Source organism: Dermacentor andersoni, chromosome 4 (genome assembly GCF_023375885.2).
Source record: "Dermacentor andersoni chromosome 4, qqDerAnde1_hic_scaffold, whole genome shotgun sequence".
NCBI classification, from domain to species: domain Eukaryota; kingdom Metazoa; phylum Arthropoda; class Arachnida; order Ixodida; family Ixodidae; genus Dermacentor; species Dermacentor andersoni.
In genome coordinates, this window is record NC_092817.1 from 107,913,381 (window position 1) to 107,936,763 (window position 23,383).

At 45.9% G+C, this 23,383-nt stretch overlaps 1 long non-coding RNA gene across 1 annotated transcript in view; it reads right to left on the bottom strand.

Annotated features, from left to right (window-relative positions):
• The window catches only part of LOC140217123 (uncharacterized), a 177,980-nt gene that overhangs the window by 59,223 nt on the left and 95,374 nt on the right, over positions 1 to 23,383 (bottom strand). The gene's annotated exons all lie outside the window — the stretch shown is intronic.

Sequence of the window (23,383 nt, forward strand, 5' to 3'; positions counted from 1 at the left end):
ATCTCCTGTAGTATTGGTAAAGAAAAAGAACGGAACCCTACGTTTCTGCGTCGATTATCGTCGACTGAACAAGATCACGAAGAAGGACGTATGCCCCCTCCGGCGGACAGACAACGCGTTGGATCGACCCTGCAACGTTAAATATTTCTCATCGATTGAGATCAAGTCTGTCTACTGGCAAATGCAAGTCGACGAGAGAGATCGTGAAAAGACCGCCTTCATCACACCAGACGGCCTCTTTGGGCTCAAGGTCATGCAGTTCGGACTATGCTCGGCGCCTGCAACGTTCCAGCGCGTGGTGGACACGGTGTTAGCAGAATTAAAGTGGCAGACCTGTCTTGTTTGCTTGGATGACGTCGTCTTCGCCGGAAATTTCGACAATCACCTTAGGCGGCTTGCAATAGTACTAGAGGCCATCAAGTCATCATGGCCCACTCTGAAGCCGGAAAAGTGCCGCTTCGCTTACGATGAACTTATGTTTCTTGGCCACGTCATCAGCAAATCTGGAGTCCTCCCCGACTCGCAGTAGACAGCTGCCATCGCAAAGTTCCCGAAGCCCATGGACAAGAAGGCAGTGTGAAGATTACTTGGCATGTGTGCCTACTACAGGCGCTTTGTCAAGGACGTTTCACGCATCGCTGAGCCGCTGGCATATATAACTAAATGTGATGTCGAGTTCAAGTGCGAAACGCCGCAGGCCGATGCATTTCAAGAACTCAAACGACGCATGCACTCCCCACCGGTACATAGGCACTTTAACGAGGACGCCGATACCGAAATCCACACTGACGCCAGTAACTCAGGCCGTTCAAATTCTTGGACGGGTGATAGATTACGCTAGCCGGTCGCTGTCAAAAGCAGAATGCAATTATTCTACGATCGAAAAGGAATGTCCCGGCATCATTTGGGTTACAATAAAATTCTGCCCTTATCGATATGGCAGGCTATTCAAAGTCGTCAGCACCATCACGCGTTGTGTTGGCTAGCGAATTTAAAGGACCCTTCGAACGGCTGGCACGGTGGAGCCCCTGACTGCAAGATGATGACTTCATTCTAATCTACAAGTACGGACGAAAGCACTCTGATGCCGATTGCCTATCACGCGCCCCCATTGACCCGTCGCCGCTAGATGACAAGGATGACGAAGCCTTCCTTGGAATAATAAGCACGGAAGACTTCGCTGAACGGTAACTTGCAGACCCGGAGCTAAAAAGGCTCGTCGAGTATTCGGAAGGGAACACCGACGTTGTCCCTAGGGTATTTAGGCGGGGATTGTCTTCGTTCTCGCTTCAAAACAACCTACTCGTAAAGAAGAACTTCTCACCAGTCCGTGCCAACTGCCTTCTTGTTGTCCCCTCAGCGCTGCGTCCAAAAGTACTGCACGCCCTACATGACGATCCGACCGCTGGGTACCTCGGATTTTCCCGGACGCTATCGAGGATATAGGTAATTACTAGCCGCGCCTGTCCTCTGACGTCGCCCGTTACGCCAATACATTCCGAGACTGTCAGCGACGCAAGACACCACCGACAAGGCCAGCGGGATTGCTACAGCCGATGAAGCCTCCTTACCGACCATTTCAGCAGATCGGAATGAACTTGTTGAGACCCTTTCCGACGTCAATATATTGAAACAAGTGGATCGTCGTGCCGACGGACTACCTTACCCGCTTCGCTGAAACGAAAGCTCTGCCGAAAGGTAGCGCAGCTGAAGAGGCGAAATTCTTCGTCGAGAACATCCTGCTGCGACATAGCGCTCCAGATGTGCTCATCACCGACAGAGGAACGGTTTTTACAGCGGAGCTCACCCAAGTCATTCTGCGATGCAGCCAGTCAAGCCACAGGAAGACAACTGCCATTCACCCGCAGACGAATTGTCTTACGGAGTGCCTAAATAAGACTCTCGCCGACGTGTTAGCAATGTACGTCGACGTCGAACATAATACCTGGGATGCCATCCTGCCGTACGTAACCTTCGCTTACAACAAGTTAGTGCAACAAACAACACAGGTCACGCAGTGCAAGCTGGTTTACGGCAGGAACCCGGCAACGTTTCTCGACGCCATGGTGCCGCACCTCACCGACGAAGAGAATGTTGACGTCGCTACATACCTCCAGCGAGCGGAAGAAGCCCGGAAGCTCGCCCGCATGTGGATCAAGAACCAGCCGAGGACTGACAGCCGATACTACAACCTTCGACGACGCTACGTCGAGTACGAGCCCGGCGACCTTGTTTGGGTTTGGACACCAATACGCCAGTCAGGACTTAGCGAGAACCTTTTACGCCGCTATTTCGGACCCTGTAAGATCATCCGACGCATGGGCGCATTCGACTATGAGGTCGTCCCAGACGGCATTTCGCAATCACAGCGGCGCCGCTCACGGCCTGAAATAGTCCATGTTGTGCAACTTAAGCCGTTCTACCAGCCCTAATGAACTTTGGGACTTTGCATAGCTGAACTTAGGACTTTATTTGTTTGGATTGTGTCTGGACTTTGTTTCTTTGTTTTTTCCCAATAAGTATTACTTTGTTTTTTTCTCTCCTGTTACGTTTGTAGCATCGCGACAATGCTCTTTTTCTTTTTCGAGTGACCGCTTTTCACAGTCTAACCCATGTTATCGCTCATTGCATGACGCGCCTGCATGTATCAGAATTTTTCTGGGATGATATCGATGGTTCTATCCGTTGTCTGTTGTCGCCGAACCATGTGTAATCTGATAGCATATACGCGTGACGCGAATGGTGTGTAACTTTCTGGAAGACACGCGGGCACCAGCGATTACTCTGGAACATTCTATGGCTCATGTATAAAAGCCGACACGCTCGACCCGCTGATCAGATTTCGCCGACCGCTGACCGTGTTCGCCGCTATTGCTGTGCTTTGAGTGTAACTTGCTTTTGTGCGCAGCAGTTCGCCCAATAAAAAGTTAGTTTCATCATTCAGTTTTGCCGCTGTATTATTCACCGTCACCACTACGTGACCATATCTTCCTTACTTTTTTGTCCTAATTCATTAATCAGCCTAACGGGAACATCGTGTAACCCGATGGCTGTGCGCTTTGGATTTTTATCTTCGGCTTTGTTCAAGTTAAAATTTATCAGAACGAGCTCCTTTTTCACATAGTCCCCGTTCATGCTGTTTTTTTTCATAGCCGACCTCCTTAGTGCCTTAGAATGAGTGGGCTGCTATTTTTCGGATGTAATTTTATGCCGCGTCCTTCCAGTTTGTTTCCATCTTCATCTAGGATATAATGTTGTATTATTCCAGAATTTCTGCCCAATAAGGTAATGTGGTTAAAAATATTCCTGGTGCGCCCTTCTTTTTCTCGCGTGTCTCTGACAACCTAGCATGGATCTGGCATGAAAGTGAGTCACGACCTATTGGCAGCTGCTGAAACCAGAGCAGCAATTCAATGGCCTTCGAGATTGCACTTGCTAGCAGAAAAAAAGTGTCAGCGCGCGCAATCTCGGAGACCGTGGTCTTTCTTTACTTGTTCCAGCAGGGTTCCCACATGGGAAAGGTGGTTGCATTGAAGGTGCCTACGCCTAAAAGCGATCGGCTACGTCTAGTATGGCGGCAATGCCCAGGTGTAGGGCAACTGTCTCCGCTGGACCACGAAACAAGGAAGACTATGAGGTTAGCGATGACATCGCGGGAGGCGTATGTACCCAAATGGGGAAAAAAGAAATAACTACAACAAATTTCAAGCGTGGGTGTTCACGTCCCATCTCTGTGTGCTCACGTTAGCAGCTCTGCTTACACACTTACTGTTCACTATCATTGCATTCTGAAATCGAAACTACGACTGTTCGCTATCGGCAAGACTCTATAATATTAATCGTCACGCGCTGAAGCAAATGACATTTCCTGCCGTGATAAGTGTGTCATTAGCTACTTATTAAAATGCAAAAGATAAGAACCAAACTTTTCGTATAAATGCTCCTTAATAAAGAACTGTTCCAACGCATATGGTTCTGCCTTGGTTCATTCTGCCTTTGGATCACAGAGGGTCACTCTTGCAAAACAACTCCACAAACGTAACGGAAGCTCATGAAACGTCTGTATGAGTTTGAGAGCTGTCTTACATAACTACGGAACTTCAGTTATATACATTGTTTCATACATAACAGCCAATCCTACCATGGCTAGAAAAACGTCTCTCACTGTTGGCACACGTGATAGAAAAAAAAAAAGATAGTGCACCACGTATGAAAGAAACGGTGTAGCTATGCGTCCCGTAACTTGGGGTAAATTAAAATTCATACATTCTTGTCGCAAGATACATATAACTCATTTAGTACATTGATAGCGTCGCAGATGTAAGTAGTTTTACCATTGAACGAGCGGACTACCGCATTTCTGCAACCAGCGGTCACAGCGCGCCGCATGCGGTGGCGATAAACCTTGGTTCGTGCCATACGTGCAGCAGAAAGGTGCAGAAGGAATACGTGATCTGACAAGGGCTTACTTTGACAAGTTGTACTGGTGAAATATGGAGTAGTTCTTCAGTAGAAAGCAAAGCAAATCAAATGCAACAGCACTGCGAAACGCATGGAGTGAGATTTGTAGGAGCGCCCTTCTTGCATGGCCTGCTAAGTATGAAACAGAGCATAGCAGTATTCCGAAGGTCTGCTTGTCTTACTTAACATACCTGTGCCAATATTGGCCCGGTTCCAGGCTGGCCTTCCAAGTTCGAGATCAATTGCTGGTCATCTCGCACATGGAAACCAAAGTATTCCAACATTCCCGAACGAAAGAGTCAGGCTATTGTCAGAAGCGAAATACCAGATTTCATCCTACCGGTTCAAGACCTTTGAAGCAGTGCTTTGGAGGGTACTGCTGTGCAAATGCGGTTGGGGAACCGAAGCCTCAGTGGCGTCTGTATATGTGATCGCTCGTTAGAAGTTCGTAACGGGAGAAATCACAAGATACTTCTGCAGCCGTTACCCTGCTCCGAGGATTATAAGCGGGGAATTCAGCGTGCACCATAGTTTTTGGGGTGACAAGGGGATTCATGCTCGTGGGAAGCAGATCGTCAGTGGTTTAGATATTGAGGGACTGTGTGTGGCGAATTACAGGCAGCGAACGTTTTCTCGACCACCGGCCTCATACAGTGTCATTGACTTGACATTACTCTTAGCGGACATTTTTGCATCATCAACGACGAGTAATGATAGAATAGCCAGCGACCGTTTGCCTGTCTTCGTTAACACTGCTGGATATCTAACCCCCAGCAGTAGATACTGTTCTGTGACGCATTGGGATAGGTGCAGGGACGGACTAATCGAAAATTCTGAAGACTTGTTCGCGGCTATACTACGTAGCAAGAGATTAGCTACCGCTGAGCTAGAGCGATCAGACCACTTCCATGCTTCGGACCTCAAAAAACTCTGCGCTGCCAGCAGAAGAACGCAACGAAGGCCGAAGACGAAGAGCGGCCCACCAATAAAGACAACATACAACAGAATTACCGCAGTGATTCGCCGTTGCACAAGAAAACTAAGAAGATATCAATGGGCCGCATTTTGTGCAAGCCTCACCGTCTTCACGCCAGTGCCAATGATATGGGGAGTCGTTCATAACCTCAATGGAAAGGTTCGGCCAATCATGCCATTTGAAGGCCTAACAATGAAGTTAGGCAAGTCGCTCGCTTGACTTGCGAAGGCATTTGCTCAAGTATGCTCTTCCAGCAGGTCAGCAGACACAACAAACCGGTCTCCGCCGGTATCGTCGTCTCCGATGGGTGCTCCTTTCACACTAAGAGAGTCGGAACTAGCTCTATGATCAGCCTCTGACGTCGCTGTGCGGTGGGACCTGACCTTATGAGCAATGAGATGCTGACTAACCTGCCGATTTAAAGACGACGTGACCTGCTGAAATGTTTTTAACAAAGGGTGGGTGAGAGGGGATATCCCAAATTTATGGTAGAATGTGTGGTACCGGTTCTGAAGCCTGGCAGAAATTGTGCTGTTCTGGACTCATACAGACCGGTATCGCTGACCTCTTGTGTAGCGTAGCTAATGGAGAAGGTGGCGTGCACAAGACTCGCTTGATACGTCGAGTAGGGTCGGAAACTACCGTCGTGCATGACTGGGTTTCGGCAGCATCTGAGTGCTCAAGACAATGTGGTGGACCTCCTAAGTAACATAGAACATTACAATGCAGACGGAATGAAGGCACTTGGTGTTTTTTACGGATGCCTCCAAGGTTTACGACTACTTGTCTCAAACAGCCATCATCAGCCATTTACAAGCTATAGGCGTCATGGATCGTCTCTTGCTTTTCATACATACTGTCACGTGGTGGTGACGTTAAGAACACAGTAGCAATACTGTGAAAGGCAAAACTAGATTTTACTGGGCGAACCTGTGCCCACAAAACAGGCTACACTTATAGCACAACGAAAGCGGCGAACACAGTCGGCGATCGCCGGAAATCTGATCAGCGGGTCAAGCGCGTCGGCTTTATACAGCAGTCGTCGAATGTTCCAGACCAGTCGTTCGAACCCGCGTGCCTTCCACAAAGTTCTACACCATTCGCGTCACGCGATGAAACCAGATAACACAAGGTTCGGCGACTACACACAGCCGGGTAGAAGCATCGATAACTTTCCAGAAACTTCGGATACATGCAGGCGCGACCCGCGCTGTGCGATTACATTTGTTAGGCGGCGAAACGTGGTCGCCCGATAAAGATAAGTACACGTGTCAATACGTTTCTGAATGATCGCCCCATGAGAGCTCGTCTTGGCAACACTTTCAGCGATGAAATCGGTATATTTCGCGGTGCACCACAGGGGAGTGTTCTACGTCCTTCATTATTTAACATTGCGATGGCGAGTCTCTCAAGAATACTAAACAATCGAACACCCATGAAGATGGCTATATATACCGATGGTATCTGCATGTGTGTGTCCAGCTGCCAGCACTGTCACCTCGCACGAGTATCCCAGGGAACAGTAGATGTCATTCAGGGCCACTTGACAACGCCTTGCTTATAGCTATCAGCAGAAAAATCATCATTCATGCTATTCCCTGGAAATAAAAGAAAATCGACACACTTGAAATTGAATTTGAAGGGGTACCAGATTCGATAAGTCACCAACGCCCGATTTCTTGGTCTTACCTTGGACCAAAAGTTACTCTGGCGCCACGCTGTTGGCCGCGTTGTGGCGTCATCGTCACAGAGGCTTCATGTGTTCAAGCGAATCGCTGGCATACGCAAGGGGAACCACCCGACGCCGATGCCACGGCTACACACAGCGTTGGTTACAAGTCGGATCTTAAACTATAGACTAGCTACCTCTGATGTCACCATCAAATAGTCAATATGAGCGCTTAGAAGCCATACACAAAAAACGCTCTTAGGTTGTGCTTGGGAGTCCCTCAGCCAGCATCGCACAAAAAAGGGAATCTGAGTGAGGAAGAAGGGAAGCTGAGTAACGCCCTCTGCGACTTCAGGCTTACCAGACTCTCATGACCCAGTAACTATGTTTGAGTGAGTCTTCCCCTGGCAAAGCCCTCTTGCGACTTGTAGGTGACAGGCCGCGCTCAAATTTTTATGTAGTGCTAAGACGCATCGAGCTCAGGATTGCGCTGCTCGAGACAGAGCACTGGACATTCGAGGATATCACATGGAACTTGTGTGTACCACGACTGCAGTGAAAGAGCTGCATTCCAAGAAAGGTATTTTGTAAGAGCCCACCTAGTGGACATGTCCATTTCTTCTGCTGCTGAAGTTCTGGTTGGCTATGGCGCCTCGCTGCAGCGGATGCGCAGCCCAGCGCAGCCAATCAGAACTTCAACAGCGGATGAAACGGACTTTTCCACTAGGTGGACTCTTACAGAATACCTCCCCAGCTGTAGAAGCCAAGTCACTAGAGTGTTGGAACATTTGAACATGATTTACCCAAATCACTTTCAAGTATACCCAGATGACTCCGTCAAAATAGATGAAGACCGCTGCGTAGATGGCATTCCCTATTTACTCTCTGAGATATGCGTGGTCTGGCCGTCTGGACTGTATGGCTTCGTCGACAGTTGTGGAAGGCGTGGCAATAGCTGTTCCTGTGCGTAAACTACAGACATTGCACACACAGAATCGGGTGCTCTTTACTTACTCAAAGGCAGCGTTGCAACAACTCTACCGTGGCTTACCGTCTATAAAGTTTTCACGCCAATCACTAGCCCACGTGAAAGAACTCGGCACCAAAAGCTTCACAGCAAAGTTTTAGTGCATTCCCTCCAAGATTGGCATTGCTGGCAATGAAAAAGCTGATGCTCTTGCATATGCAGCGCTCCATCATCCTCCCAAGCTTGAGGGCCCAAAGAGTAATCAGGCGAAAAAGTCTGACATTCTAAATCACTTTCTGTCACTTTGGGTTCCACTGCACATGGCATGCCTAAGCAAGAGAGGACGCTTCACTTCTATATCGAATAAGGACATGATCGGCTTGTACACCAACATGGTTATTTAAGATGGGGCGTATTAATTCTACAAACTGTACGACATGCGCAGAGACAGGAGACATTGAGCACTTTCTTTGGTAGTTCCCAAAATTCGGAGATGAAAGGGACGCTTTCCTGGAAAATGTGCAACTAGAAGATTTTCCGTATATGCGTGCTTGCAACACCTTGTGTTCCCTGAAGGATCACCTGTAGCCCTCAAGGAAACTGCACGTTTCTTTATCACATTCTTAAGAGAAGCTGGTCTGGTGGACATGTGGTCAAACACCACAGTGATTCCATAAGAGACGCTCGGACGGAGCAGTTGGCGGCCTTGATTGTCAGGCTAGACCCTCCTTTTGCTACAACTCACCACCGCCACTACACCTGCCTGTGCATAAATGTGCGTTTCACATTGCTGATGAACCATATCAATAAACAACTTTGTTCTTCGAGCAATGGAAGCAAATGATTTTTGCGGCGTTACTGCAAATGCAGTTTGCGTCTAAAAGACGTGATGGATTCAGAATTACGTAAGCTGAGGACGCCTGTGAAGACGCGGCTGCGTCATTACATGTAATTTTTTCCCTGGTAATTAATCCTATCAGAAGGGCGCTTCAAACGCGTTAAGTACATTTATAGTTTCTTTCGATAGTAATATAGTTTCTTTCGATAGGGTCCTGTAAATGCGGCAGAAACGGCCGAAATCACAAAAAAGGCTCTCCTAAAAGGTGTGGCGTTTTAAGAGCACCTTCCTTTTATATTGTTCAGCAAAATATATATTTTATAAACTTAGTACTCTTCCTGTGTTTGCATTATAGAACTACCGGCTAATATTGAGCTGCAAACTTATTTTGAAGCGTAAAAGTTCAGTTGCTGTTTTGCTGGCACAAATAAAAGAAAGTAGCAGTATGTGGCACACAACACGAGAAAAAAACGGCATGTTGCTACCACCTGAGAATTATTACGGCAAGGAATCCTTGGCTTTCATTATGCCGTTTTTCGCCTAATATACTCATCAAGGAAGTTGAATTGTAGGTATTTTTTTTCGTGCCAATGCCGCGATGTGACCATGAGGCAAGCCATTGTGGGGGACTCGGGGTTAATTTTGGCCACCTGGGGATCTCTAGCATGCGCCCATTGCACGGGACATGCGCATTTTATTAAAAAAATGTTCCCCTTCGGCGGCAGTCGCCGCAGCATGCATTTGAACTCACGACCTCGTGCTTTGCAACGCAGCGTCACAACCACTAAGCCGACAAGGCTGTTTTTTTTCTTTATTGCTTTAAGCAAACAAGGCGCGGATTAATGTGCTCATCACAGATGACTTTGATCCCCTATGTAGCACAAACGCTGCGATTAAATGGTTATTCCTGAACTTCAGGGCACCGGAATAAAGGCGCATGCAGTAGTTTTCTCGCCATATGTGTCTACTATCTTAAAATATAGTATATGCTTTGTATTGTTGGCTTTTGTCACGGCTTCTATTTTTCCAATGTATTTCTTCTACGTAGAAGTAACATGTGCCCTATAGGTTCATGTGTGTTTTGAAAACTTGTCCCTTCAGATATAGTATTTCAAGTATGGTTGGACTTTCTTTTGGTATGTTGATTTGCTGAGACTTCTGTAGCACAGACAGCTTTTCATACGTGTGTTACGGTCCTTTAGAAAAGATGGTGTTTGCTATACTTGACTATGGCTGTAGAAGGGTTTGTGGGAAAAAAACTTGGTGCCCGAAAAATAAACAGAGCGTGCGTTAGCGCTTAAAACGCTTTGACTGTTTTATAAGGCATCTAGGCAGTTCTCCGCAGATATTTCCTGCAGAATGGCTAATTTTATGGCTTGTAGAAGCTACCTCATGTGTGTGGTTCTTTGCTGCCCGTATAGATTACTTCGGCATGGCGACCTTTTCTTTTTCCATTACTTGCTTCCTTGTAAGTATTAACATCTTCGATCACGTTTTCGATCAATACAATCTGTAAACATCTTGTAGTAGTCATCTTTAAGCAAATATTAGCTAATATTTCAAGGCAGGTAATATGCAAGTGCAAAGAAAAACACAGGAAGAGAAGAAAGTCAAAACTTAACCGTCATCTTCCAATAAACATTAAAGTGAATAGGTCATTGATTTGTTCGATCAGTAGCAAGCTGTAATGACCTGAGGACTGCTTACATTGGGCGTCGTTTAGGAGGGGTTCAGTGTCCGCGTAAACAGAAATGCAATTTCGAAAACAAATGACACGCTGATGCTTTAGGAATAGATAATAAATATAGATAGATAAAAAGGAATAGATATTGGCAACGTTGCTCTCTAAATATTGACTCATTCGCTTCTTTTGACATATGGTTGGTGGTCTGTAAAGAGCCAAAGATAGTGCAATGCGCGTGCAGAACATTTCAAAGTACTTCTGCTATAGATTGAGACAATATTTGACTTTCGTAGTCTTGATAACTGCTTGATAACGATGCCTTTTCTCGAAATTATAAACGAAGACGGCGTGCATTGATTTCTAAACGACGTACAGCTTGAGGCGGTGCCTAAGAATGTCACTGACAGACAGAAAACAAAGCCTGTGACTGGGTTCAGTTGCGAATCCACTTGAAGAAAATATATTAGTGTGCTTCTGAAATGTCGTTTTATGGCCATACATTCCTTTCATAACAGGCGCCGGAAAGTCGTGTATGTGTTTTGTGCCTTGCTCTAGAGCGCGAATTTCGGTTCCCATTCAAGGCTCTAGCCCTCTCTCAAGAGAGACCGGAGATTGACGTCGGAGAACAGTTCTGCGCCAGATTATCCAACCAACTCACAGCTCACAACATTCCACCGCCTTCGAGTAGTTGTCCGCCACCACGTGATCACTGCATGAATCTACCATTTTCAATCCACGAACTTAAGGCAGCATTAGTTTTGTGTGGCCGTATATCAGCGCTGCCTGGACCTGATGGAATTTCCTACCGAGCTCTGTGTCACCTGGGTGAGAGAGCGAGAGTTGTTCTCCTTGAGCTGTACAATGAATCTTGGAGCGATGGCACGCTACCAATAAGCTGGAAGACAAGTAGCCTTGTTCCACTGCTGAAGCCTGGAAAGTCGCCGTTGGAACTCTCATCATATCGCCCGATCGCTTTGGCGAGATGTGTGGGCCAATTAATGGAGAGTATAGTCCTAGGACGCCTGTAGCAGTACTTGAAGTACCGGAACACCTACCCGGATGCCATGGTGGGTTTTCGACGTGGTCGATAATCGATCGATAACGTCGTCGTCCTGGTCACCTACGTTCAGCATGAGAAATGCCGTAAGCGTCTCTGCGCTTCTTTATCCCTCGACGTTAAAAGGGCGTATGACAACGTTACGCATGAAGCCATCCTCTCTGCTTTCGCAGAGGTAGAAGTGTGTGGTCGGATGTTTCAATGAATACGCATCCATCTCTCCTTAGAAACCTTTTTGTAAGCACCGAGGAAGGTCATACTTCTCTACTATATAGCTACCGCGGCGTCCCCGAGGGTGGTGTACTTAGCCCAGTGTTATTTAATCCAACACTAATTGCTCTCCTTGAGCACGTGCAAAGCAGAGTCAGGCTATCAATGTACGCCGATGACATCTGCATTTGGACGTGTGCAGTAACACACCTACAGTTGCGAGCGAAAATTTATTGAGCTGCCACCCAAACTTCTATCTACCTCCGTAGACGAGGCTCGAAAATTTCCTTCGAGAAATGCACACTAGTGCAATTTACGCGCAAACCCATGACAAACTACAGCGCAATGATAAATGGTCATTGTTCGACCTTACAAGCTTCTAGGCGTCATAATCGACAGGGACTTGTCATGGAGCCCTCAAGTATCATACGTGAAAAAACGGTTGACAGGCATCTGTCACCTGTTCAAGTTTTTCACTGGCAAGACTTGGGTATTGTCGACAAGTGCTATGCTACAACAATACAGGGTGCTTTTTCTCGGCTTTCTGCGTTAGAGCTTGCCAGCAATAACTAACAAAGGCAAAACGACTCTACGCACAACAGAAAGTGTCCAGGCCCAAGCGCACCGGATCTGTCTAGGTCTGCCTCAGAATGCATCAACAGTGGCTACTATAGCAATCGCTAGAGACCATCTTCTCAAGACCAACATTGAAACTGAGGGGCTGAGGACTCATATAAGGCATCTTGCTAGGACCACCTAGCCTCTCTACCAGTGGACACAACACGCACATCTTTCAGTCAAACGATAACCGCACACAGTGAATCATTGCCAGCTTGTTTCATTTCGCCTTCGAGACCTGACAACACGTAAAAAGCTGATCTATTACCACCAGCCCTTAAACAGCTCGCGTTACTACTTTTATCCGAGAACTACCGTGACTCTACGCATATCTGCACTGATGGATCTGACCTGCCAAAGCGCTCCGCTGAGGCAATCGTGATACCAGCGAAAGTTACAACCATCAAATTTAAGACTACTCACGCAACAACATCGATGGCAGCAAGCTCACAGCACTCTTTACCGCCCTTCATTTCATCGGTGATGAACCGCCACACAAGTGGACGAGCTTCTGCGATTCAAAGGTGACAGTGCAGTCTCTGCTGTCCCATTTACGACGCGGACCACACGAACAGCTAGTATTTCAGATTACAGAGATGATGCACCATATAAGTGATGAAGACCATGAAATAACTTTCCAATGGGTTCGAAGTCACTGCGGGATTATCGGCAATGAACGGGCGGATCAAGCTGCCCGTTGAGCCCATACCGAGGACCACCACGTACCAATACCACTTTGTAGAACTGACGTAGCACGGAAGCTCCGCCTGCTTGCTCGCCATTGCACCACGTCGTAATGGAATGAACCACATTTCAGGAATTCCCGACTATACTCCCTTGATCCCACATTAAGCCTTCCAGTCCAATCAACGCTTCGCCGTTGAGACGCCACACTTTTGTATGGACTGTGGCTGGGCGTTGCTTTTACCAAAACCTATGCGTTCCGCATAGAGAGGGCCGACGCCGCAACCTGTGATCACTGCGGCCATGAAGAATCGATTGGACATATTTTGTGCGACTGCACGCAGTACATTCCACAGAGAGAAATCCTTCGCCATGAACTCAACCAGCTGTACGACCGACCACCATCGCAAGAAGGAATTCTACACCATTGACCTGACTGAACGTCACAGGAGAAGGCCGTGCAGGCGCTACTGCTCTTCGTGCGATCTACCGGCCTTTGTGAACGTCTCTAACTGGAACGCTCTTTGTGTGTTTGTCTCTGTGTGTGCATTTTTTAACTCTTTCCCATCTGTCCTCTTTCTAACCGATAGTTTCCACCCCGAGGGTAGGGTAGCAAACCGGATACTAATATTTGGTTAACCTCTCCGCCTTCCTCTTCATCCCTCTCTCTCTCTCTCTCTCATATTGATGTAAGATATATTTATATGTCTTTCCGAGTACAACGACGCATTGAGCACAAGCATTTTCAGGTATGCTGATGCACTGCATGAAAAGGGGCATAGAGCGTAGACATGATGTGCGCGAGCTCTTCATACAAGGGTTCTTCTCTAACCTGCTGCAGCGCCGGCAGCCCAAAAAAAGCCTAACAAAGGTTTTCTGTGGAAGCAGACATTCGAATAAATTCTGAACCTATTTAAAATGCTATACTTCTTCTATTGTCATGCGTTCTGATTCCACAATTACTTTAGTAAGTTGTCGCCGGGAATTCATTAGTTTTACACCTAGTGCCATAGAAACGCACTAACGGCCCTCATTCAGACCCAGTATCTATAAGCACGATCGCATATTGCATAGCAAGTCCATGCAGTGCGTCGCACAAGAAACTCTCAAGTTCACGGGGATCACTCATTAGGAATCGCGGCAAATTTTTTTGCCGAATGCCAGAGAGGTAACGCTTTAGATAAGCGTGGCACGGCATCGGCTAGTGCTACAGTGACGGGGTTGGCGCAATGATTCGGATGTAAATAAATGTGAGGTCAATAACACAATCCTATAGCATATGCATGCTGTAATAGCTGTAGATACGCTTATTTCGCACTTACCTTGGCCGTACTGAGAAACCATGAGGAACTACGGTGTCCAAAACAGGCTAGAGCGCTTGCAAAAGACGAGAGTGGCCCGCCGGGGATTATGCGCCACAGAGAAGGTGGAACAATGGCGGAAAAAGTGTAGGAGCAGTGAAAGTCACGAAGGAAGTGAAGAACGTGGATGGTGAAACTAAGAAAAAGCTTTTTCGCCCACTCCATGAACAAGGCGCTCGCTGTGAAAGGAAGAATCGGGAGACAAAAGACCCCTGACGTGCTGCTGATGTCAGCGAGGGCTTTGTCAGAAAGGAGTCTGCTGCGCGGTCTTATTGGTTGCATTGAGAGGCACAGACAGCCCCGAAAGCACAATGGCTGCGGGTGGTCAAAGAAGGTCGACGGTGCAGCAAAATCGATTGAAGGATGATATTGAATGGATGACGTTTCTTTAGAACAGTGCCATATGCGGACATTAACCCTGGTTAATGTACCTGCGTTTCATGGTTGCTATGCTCCTGGTGCAGCGCCCAGAAGTTGAAACAGGGGAAAAGAACAAATGAAATTGCATAACGAAGATGGTGACATATAGACAGATTATTAGAAAGACATGAGATGTTGATGCTAGCAAAAAGAAAAAAAAATGGCCACCTGCTTAGAACAGTGGCTGCAACGCTGTTCGCTGAGTTAGTTAAGTGGAAAAGAAATGCTTAAACGTCGCATTTAAGCTTGCAGCTCATGGTCGTATTACATGCAAGCATAAATAGAAATTGCTAGAGAACGTGGCTATTGTTTTCCACGCTAGTGATTCACTATGGATGCGAAGCTGCGCAGGAATCAGTTTTGTTAAAAAGTTGGCGTTGCAGATATAACTCACAGCGTATACAGGCAGCTGAAGCGGAAGTGACGACTATAGTAACGGGCCTCAAGAGTTACCTCAGTGATAACAACGGATGAACACGTATATATCCAGTGAGGTAGAGAGGAGAGCCTTCTCGCTGCACAGGTGATGTGAACCGCGCGCTACGCATGTGAAAAGGTGCCGATCACGACAAGAGTAATTTCTTGCCTGCACATTAACGTGTTATGTGTTCAGAGCTGAGATTGTCGCCCTGAGTCTACAGCTCATTTTGAGAGGAACTATCTAATGCAATGCTACAAAAAAAAAAAGAACACCCTGATTTTGATAGCTCAGGGTTCTTGAACTGAGTGCTGTATGGCAAGCGGTAAACAACTTTCACTGTTATGTTACCACCCACGCTACACTCATCCCAAAAGCTTGGAGATGACGGTGCTAGGAATGAGAAGGAACGTTATTGGGCATCAAGCTTTTAAAACTGCTACCGCTGTGGCAGCGAGAAGCGTAGCAGGACCAAAGACGCTTACACCTAGGTGTTGTCCATTCAACGGTCAGAAGCCGCTCAGCTAAATGCTTAGGCCCAGTCATCAAGGAAAGCGGAAAAGAAGGCACTTAGCCAGAAGAAAAACTTGCGGGAGTCGTTAACGATGATGTTGCACGCGTGTTCCTAGTGAGCAGAGAAATGCAGGCGAGCCGGGGTTGTTTACCTGGTGGTACCTCGCTCGTTATATACATCCAAGAAATGCAACCTTCTGAGTGTCTTGGTTACTAAAATACTCTTCATGCACTTTCATTTTTAATATAATCTTCGAGAATGGGAGCAATCGTAAGAAAACCGTAGTGCACTCTTACCTTGGTACACCATTACTTGGTTAAAACACGTTGGCGGGCTAGTTGGTTAGAATCCATGGTAGAGGGTGTAAGCGCGACTGGACGAGGACGAAGAAAGGAACAGATACACAGACACAGCGCTTCACTTTCAACTATAGATTTTATTTTCACACGCGTCGAAAAATATATACCGTGCGAGCGGAAACAAACGTAACAGTAAAAAAGAACATTGAGTGGTACATTTCGTTGAACCGGACACGTGTGCAAGGACACGTGTGCAACTGTTACGTTTGTTTCCGCTCGCACGGTATATATTTGTCGACGCGTGCGAAAATAAAATCTATAGCTGAAAGTGAAGCGCTGTGTCTGTGTATCTGTTCCTTTCTTCGTCCTCGTCCAGTCGCGCTTACACACTCTACCATGGACACCATTACTGCACGTTTGCAATATTTCGGGCTGCTACCAGGCTGTTATATGTGAAAGATACACCTTAGGAAGCTTTAGGTGCTCTGTAACTTCAACATTTCAATCAAGTAAAAAATGATGCGCCCCACTTTCCCTGGTGTTTGTGCCAAGTTATTGTTTGAGCACGTCATATAGACACAATACGGTGCCGATATGATCTTGATGCTTCATGTGTCTGGACTAGTCAGTGGTGAAGTGAACGCTACCAAAGCTGTTTCTTCCTTTTATTTCCGATTCTCCCTATCGCGATTCATAACTGGCTCCATTTATATTCTTTCAGCGCAGTACTGGTTTATTTATCCGCTGCCAAGGGCGTCAGCCAATCATAGCGCGCCACCACAGGCGCCTGCTCTTTCTGTTGTGCCGCATTATGTATTACTGTATTACCGGGTTATTCTGTTATGTGCCGTAAGTTCCGCACTGTTTCACGCAGTATCAGTCGTACTAAACATTCGCATGCGTGTGCGGAGCCATTTAATGCTGATAAACACAACGGATCATTCATTGTGGAGGTGACGGTCGCCAGTCTTGAATGGGTGCTGGACGACTATTTCTTACTTATCTTTTCTATTCTGATTTTAAGACTGTACCAGTGACATTGTTTAGAGCATTTTGCCATGATGATCATTTGTATACGTGTTCCAGAGCGTGGCGTCAATCTATCATAGCAGCTAGCGATGCAACGGCGCTCTTTAGGCACTGTATATTTCTCTGCAGGAGCGTCGGCGGGAGAGGCTGAAAGACAACACCTTTTCAACAAGATTTATTTCCCACATTTACACGATTTTCAGCAGTAGTCTGCATAATAGGCCATATGGAGGAGTGTGTGGAAACTCGGGTATTCGCATGCTGGTAAACGGCTGTACTGTATGATTGGAAAGTTCTGCCTATCAATCTGTGGGACAGGAGTTTAAATTCATGCATGTAGGGCACTATACGTTTCTTTGACTTGCTTATTTTTTATAAACCACTCGCAAACTTCTTTGATTCTTGCGGTTGACACCGACTCCAGTGGTGCGCATCCACGTGACTTGGGGAAGTAAGAGCATAACAGGCACGGAAATAAAAATAGGGGACAATTCCAGCAAAACAAGCATTGACGAAAAGGTTGCAATTACAACAAAAATAACTTTAAAATTGGATTTACAGTTCACTAAAGAAGACTTTATTGCGGGTAGGAGGGTGAAATATTAACACACGTAAACAGCCTGAGAGCCACAAATTCCTTTAGTGTGATCCATCTGGATTTATCAAACTTCCTGAGCAGGTGCCGCCGAGCACACTGGGTCTGAAGCCTGAGACCTGAAATTTCAGAAACAACCGAAAGCCCCTGGACATTTCCATTTGTTCCCGCCTCCCGCCAAAAGAATGTCGCTCATAAAACTTGTTTGTGGATTACTGCAAACTGATCAATGCAATAGAAAGTATTCAAATCCGTTTACCTGCATTTTTTTAAATAAGACATATTCCGGCGGGAGCCATGTTTGTCATTAGATAATGTTCAACCTGATGATGTTCCAGAAATAACATTTGCTTGGCACAGAGGATTGTTGCAGTACGTTCGCACTGCTTTCGGATTAAGCAATGCCCCCAGTTCCTGCTAGCGAATGATAGATATACTTTAGGGTGATCCCAAACACAAGTATACCGTTTTGTACCTTGACAATGTCACATTCGTTTCCCGTTCGCTTGAGGATAACCTGAAACATCTACGTATCGTGCTACAAGAGCAGCAGGAGCCGCAGCAATGACTTGGGCCCTGTATTGCTTCGGGAATGCGATTGTACATTAGGACCTGTTCCACTTGGGAGTCACACGCTCATAAAGGGAGAGCTTTCATACTCGATGATCAGGAAACAATGCCTCGTGATTGAATTTGCGCTCAGGAAGTTAAACATGTTCTTACACGGACCTCACTTGGTAATTAAGACAGAGCACCAAGCCCTCTCCTGCTTGAAATGGTTACGAAACCTATCTGGATGCCTTGTACCACGGGCGCTAACAAAACTGCACTGCGACTACAGCTTCGAGTACGAGAAATGGGTTCCACTGCAGCTGTTGTGGCTTGTTGCTGCCTGTCAGCACGTGCTTCAGACGAATACAGTAACAAAGAACGGTAACCTATTACATTCAACTTGTGAAATGATACAGTCGCTGTGACAGCAAACAAACACCCTCACCGTGGCAGGGCAAACACACCACTTTCAAATGTGACGTTTATGCCACTGCGCCATACACTGCGCAGATTCATCAGATAATGAAGCCGTTCGGCGCAGTCGACAAGAATAAGTCGCCATGTAAAAGTAAGCATACTTTGTGAAGACGGGACCACTTATGGTATCACAGCTTCTGTGACATTCTATTGGCACAGAAGAAGCACCATTACGAGCCATTCTAGTAACGCACGACATAACTAACAATAATTAAGAATTCCTAAACAACAAATATATAACGTTGATATGTCATACCTTTTACGAAGAAAAAAACTTTGTGAATTCAAAAAGAATATTTCCTCACACAGAGGCACCTTGGAGGTTTAATTGTTGAATCATATAATGTTAGTGCCAAAAAGACGCAGTTATCTTGGTTCAGTAAAGCTCAATGAGTATTCTCTAAAGATAAGCTGATATGATTAAGCGGAATCAAGAAATTTTGAGAAATGTCGGTTGTATTCAAGAAGTTCTTTGCTGCCCAAACTTATTAAATCGCGCTCTACACTGATTAAGAATGCCTCTGCAAAGTATTTTAACCACAGGCGTCAAAGCAGTTGCCTCTCTGATGCAGAGTAATCTTGGGCTTGATGATAGGAACCTAGTGATTAATTTTTACACGCCATGTTCCATTATGCGCTTTAGGCTTTATCTTGCACAGTTAAAAAAGAGAAAAAGAATGAAAACGACCCAAGGGGACTATTTCTGTTGGAGCAGCAACAGAGGGCAAATTCAGAGACTCTCTCGACACTTAGAAGTTCTTGCGCTGGACAGGCTTAGAAGATTAAAGTTTGAACAATTAACGCAGAGCTTGTGCAGCGGCACCGCACACTGCCCTTGTCTGTATATCGCCTGCTTCCTGAATGCATGCTCCAAATCTAGTGATGTCGGCCTTCTCATCAAAAGCATGTCAAAACACGTTTTTAGTAACCGTGCCTGGTTTTAGAGAAATTAACTCGTTCAAGCACTTCAGTTCCAGCAGCCACTGATAAGGTACTGAAAGGAGTGAGTTCAGGGGATTGATGAACGCAATACTTAGGCGAAGGAAAGTTCAGTTAGTAGGTCAGGCTTACGTATTAGCTGTTAGAACAGAATTAACCTTCCTCACGAAGAATGAGTAAAGCGGTCTAATGACTCGCAGAGACAAGGCTAATTCGTAAAGAATACATTTAGCTCCTGGTATGCTCCACAGCAAGGTTCCCAGTCTATAGTTGGAGCTCTGCATGCTCCTTTGACAGTGCCTTCAATGACGTGCTTTAATCCGTCAGCCCGTACAAACCATAACCGCTCCGCAATATTTTGCGGAGCACAGTGGAAAATGCGAAACACATATGAAATTGTCTGTCGCAAAACAAATTCTTGAGCTTATCAAATTAACGTAGGGCCGTTGCGTGACATTATCACTTTACTGTGTCTTATCAGTTTGTATCGTGGTTGGCAGCGAGATTACCATTCCTTGTGCCTTCTGACGTGCCTATATAGTTTCGGGAGTAATGGATGGCAATCGCCTAGATAAGGATGAAGCTTGAAGGTAATATTTGAGGATTTAATTCTTGTCACGTGCGGATGCAAAATGTGAGGATGTTAAACTGCACTACTGGATTTGACTACGTGTAGTGCGTATTGAAAATTTCTCACTTTTCAGCTTGTTCGCACTTGATACAAATCGACATGCCTGTAATTTTTGTTGCCATCCAGCGTCATTTGAAATCTGTTTCATATCAAAGTTCTGTCCTTCATTTGATGCATGTATGATGACAAAATTATCAGACCATGAGTCATTATTAAATATTGTGAGGACAGCACAGTGAGCACCTTGTTTTTCAGCTTACGGGCCTAGGTCGCCAAGACATTGCGCCTAGTAGCATCAATTCAGATGATTTACTATTTTTCGTGCTGAAAATGCTATTTATTGAAAGAAAAAGAAAATGTGCTGGAACGAACAGCACAGCTGTTCAAGAGGAAGGTAGGTAAGACGTTGGTTCTGTTCCGCAAATAAAGAACAGTGTGAAGGTACATGAAAGTGAAGCGAACACAATACTACCTGTCATGTTCTATTAAGGCCAACACTGCTGATGAGATCACGCAAAAATTGTTGGCAACAGGTCTCGTCATTTATTCTAAAAGAACTGAAATGTTATCACCACGAAGCGACAATGTAATTATATGTGAGTGCCGACATGTGTAGCAATTCGCAAGTTATTACAGTTCGAAATTGTAGGTAGTGCCCGCTTCATGGTTTCCATTTCAAGCGCCGCCCTTTAAGTCCATTTTAGTGCCTGCAGCATGACTTGGCGATTTATTCCCTATTTTCGGTTTCTCTACATTCCTCATCTGCTTTGTCATTGTGAACATTTGAAAACCGCACGTACGTCTCTTGATCGCTTTTCCTGTTCACATCCACCCATCTATATATATATTCCCGTCGCTCTGTCCATAGATGTAGAGGAAGAACTACAATCCACCAGAGAGTATCAGGGAACTACAAATAAACTTCTTATGCGGGTTTTTCAGAAAGAAAGCTCCTGACTTGAACAAAAAAATCGTGCAGGTTACGGGATTCAACGCGGGACCAATACTGGGAATCACGTTGGAAGGTCGTTCTGTTCGAAGAATCGGTCGATTAATGATGAGCGAGAGGAACTCTTGTTTTCTTGATAACAGTTTTGTGTACAAAATTTAGAGCGGCTTAGACGCTATTAGCCAGGCGTGGTCCTGCCGGAGTTAAGGAGCACATTAGCAGAGGATAATGGAATCCCACCCGAGACATTGAACACTACGCATTCCACTGGAATTCTGTGTGATCTCGCTGCGCGATGTAGCCTGCCTGCGTGTGGCATTTCTGACAGCAAGTCGAAGTTTCTTTACAGAAGGTGGTGACTGATTGCCAGACAGGTGTTTCAGATAAGCGAATTGACACTTAGCCAGGTTCTTGTAGCACACATGCAACGTACACCCACCCACGTAGATTCGCGCACACAGACGCAGAGGTGGGTACAATACTGCACCTCTGGCTAAATCTCCTTTGCGGAAGCACGCGCGGTAGATCGACGTCTGCAGGATGGTTAAGCGCACGTGAGCACACGCTCATCAATACAGCACAAAAGTTAGCTACTCTACACTCGATTCGTGGCCGCAGTTCAGGCTTCAGATGGTGCTATTGCATGCATATCCGATCTGGGAGTGTGCAGGTTGTGCTTCAAGGAAAGAGCTCAAATTGATAAAAAAAAATCAACCAACAACAATGGTTTTGTGGCAGCACTTTGCGCTTCAATAGAGTATTCGTAACGTCAGTTCTGCACTTTTGGTTTCAATATAGCACTTTCGCCGAAGAAAACACATTGAAAGGTGAAAGATAGAGGAAAGTCTAAGTCATGAAAGAAAATTATATGAAGCGCAAAGTGCAGGGACCATGCACCAGTCGTATAGATGGGGCGTTATAACCGCAGCGGAAACAAAAGACGAAAAAAATGTTGAGGCAATAGTGCCTTTCTATAGACATAGACACAAGGGTGGCTGCAATATAGGGCCGATCGCTGCTGTTTGTCTTCCCGGGGCGAACTCCATGCACCGTTCGTTTCCTGCAGTGAAGGTCGTGCCTGCGGCTCTTACACTTCAGCCGTATCGGACTGAAATATTGCTCCTGCTCTAGGCACTTGCCACTGCAGTGTTTTGCCTGCTCTTTTCAACCTTTGTGTATTTGTACGCTGCGTTCGAGTGAAAGCTCGTTGCTGCTTTATTCCGAGTCCTAGTTTTTTCAGGCGCGCCTATATCATCTTCCTATTCCTGGGATCATCTATAGCATCTTCGTTGGAGCAGATAAGGGAGCTTTCCCGCTTAACTTTCTGCAGCAATCGGTGGATGCGAGCGGGCCAAAGTATCAACAAACAGTTCTCTTAATTTAATCGCACTTCTGTGTTTCCATGTGTTGAGATCGGCTCTATAAAAACCGCGTCAAGCAGCAGTATAATTGTGAGCAGAAAAAGGATTTGCAATCAGAAAACATATGCAGATAACTAACACAGCAGTAGTTAAATGCTTTCATGTACAAATATGCTAAGGGATCTACACTTACCTACCTATTATATGCAGTTGTCCGGAAGTTGATGGGGCACGTTTTTTGCGAAAATCAGAATTCCCGTAAAGACTGGGAACCCCAAACGAAAGGTTTCGGTGTGTAATTGTGTTTACGATGCAGAGATGCAGTAAATTAGAAGTAATTTTCGACTCCCGCTGAAGGTCGTGGGTTCGACTGTGGACCATGATGACGTTAAGTCAAATGCAACTTGGAGATTTGGCCAGTTCACCCATATGTCCAAGTGTATTCGATTCCCACAGAGATTCATGGGTTCGAGTGCCTTCATTAACATATTTTAATTAACAGTGCCTTAACTAACACGACAGGTCGCGCTTATGTTTCTTCGCTTGGGCTTCGCCCTTTTTTATAAAGAAATTGATGACCTAATTCGCCATAACACCAAAAGTTGTGGGTTCGACTCCCATCAAATGTCGTCGCTCTTAATTACCTTCGCTTTAATTAACACCACAGGTCGTGG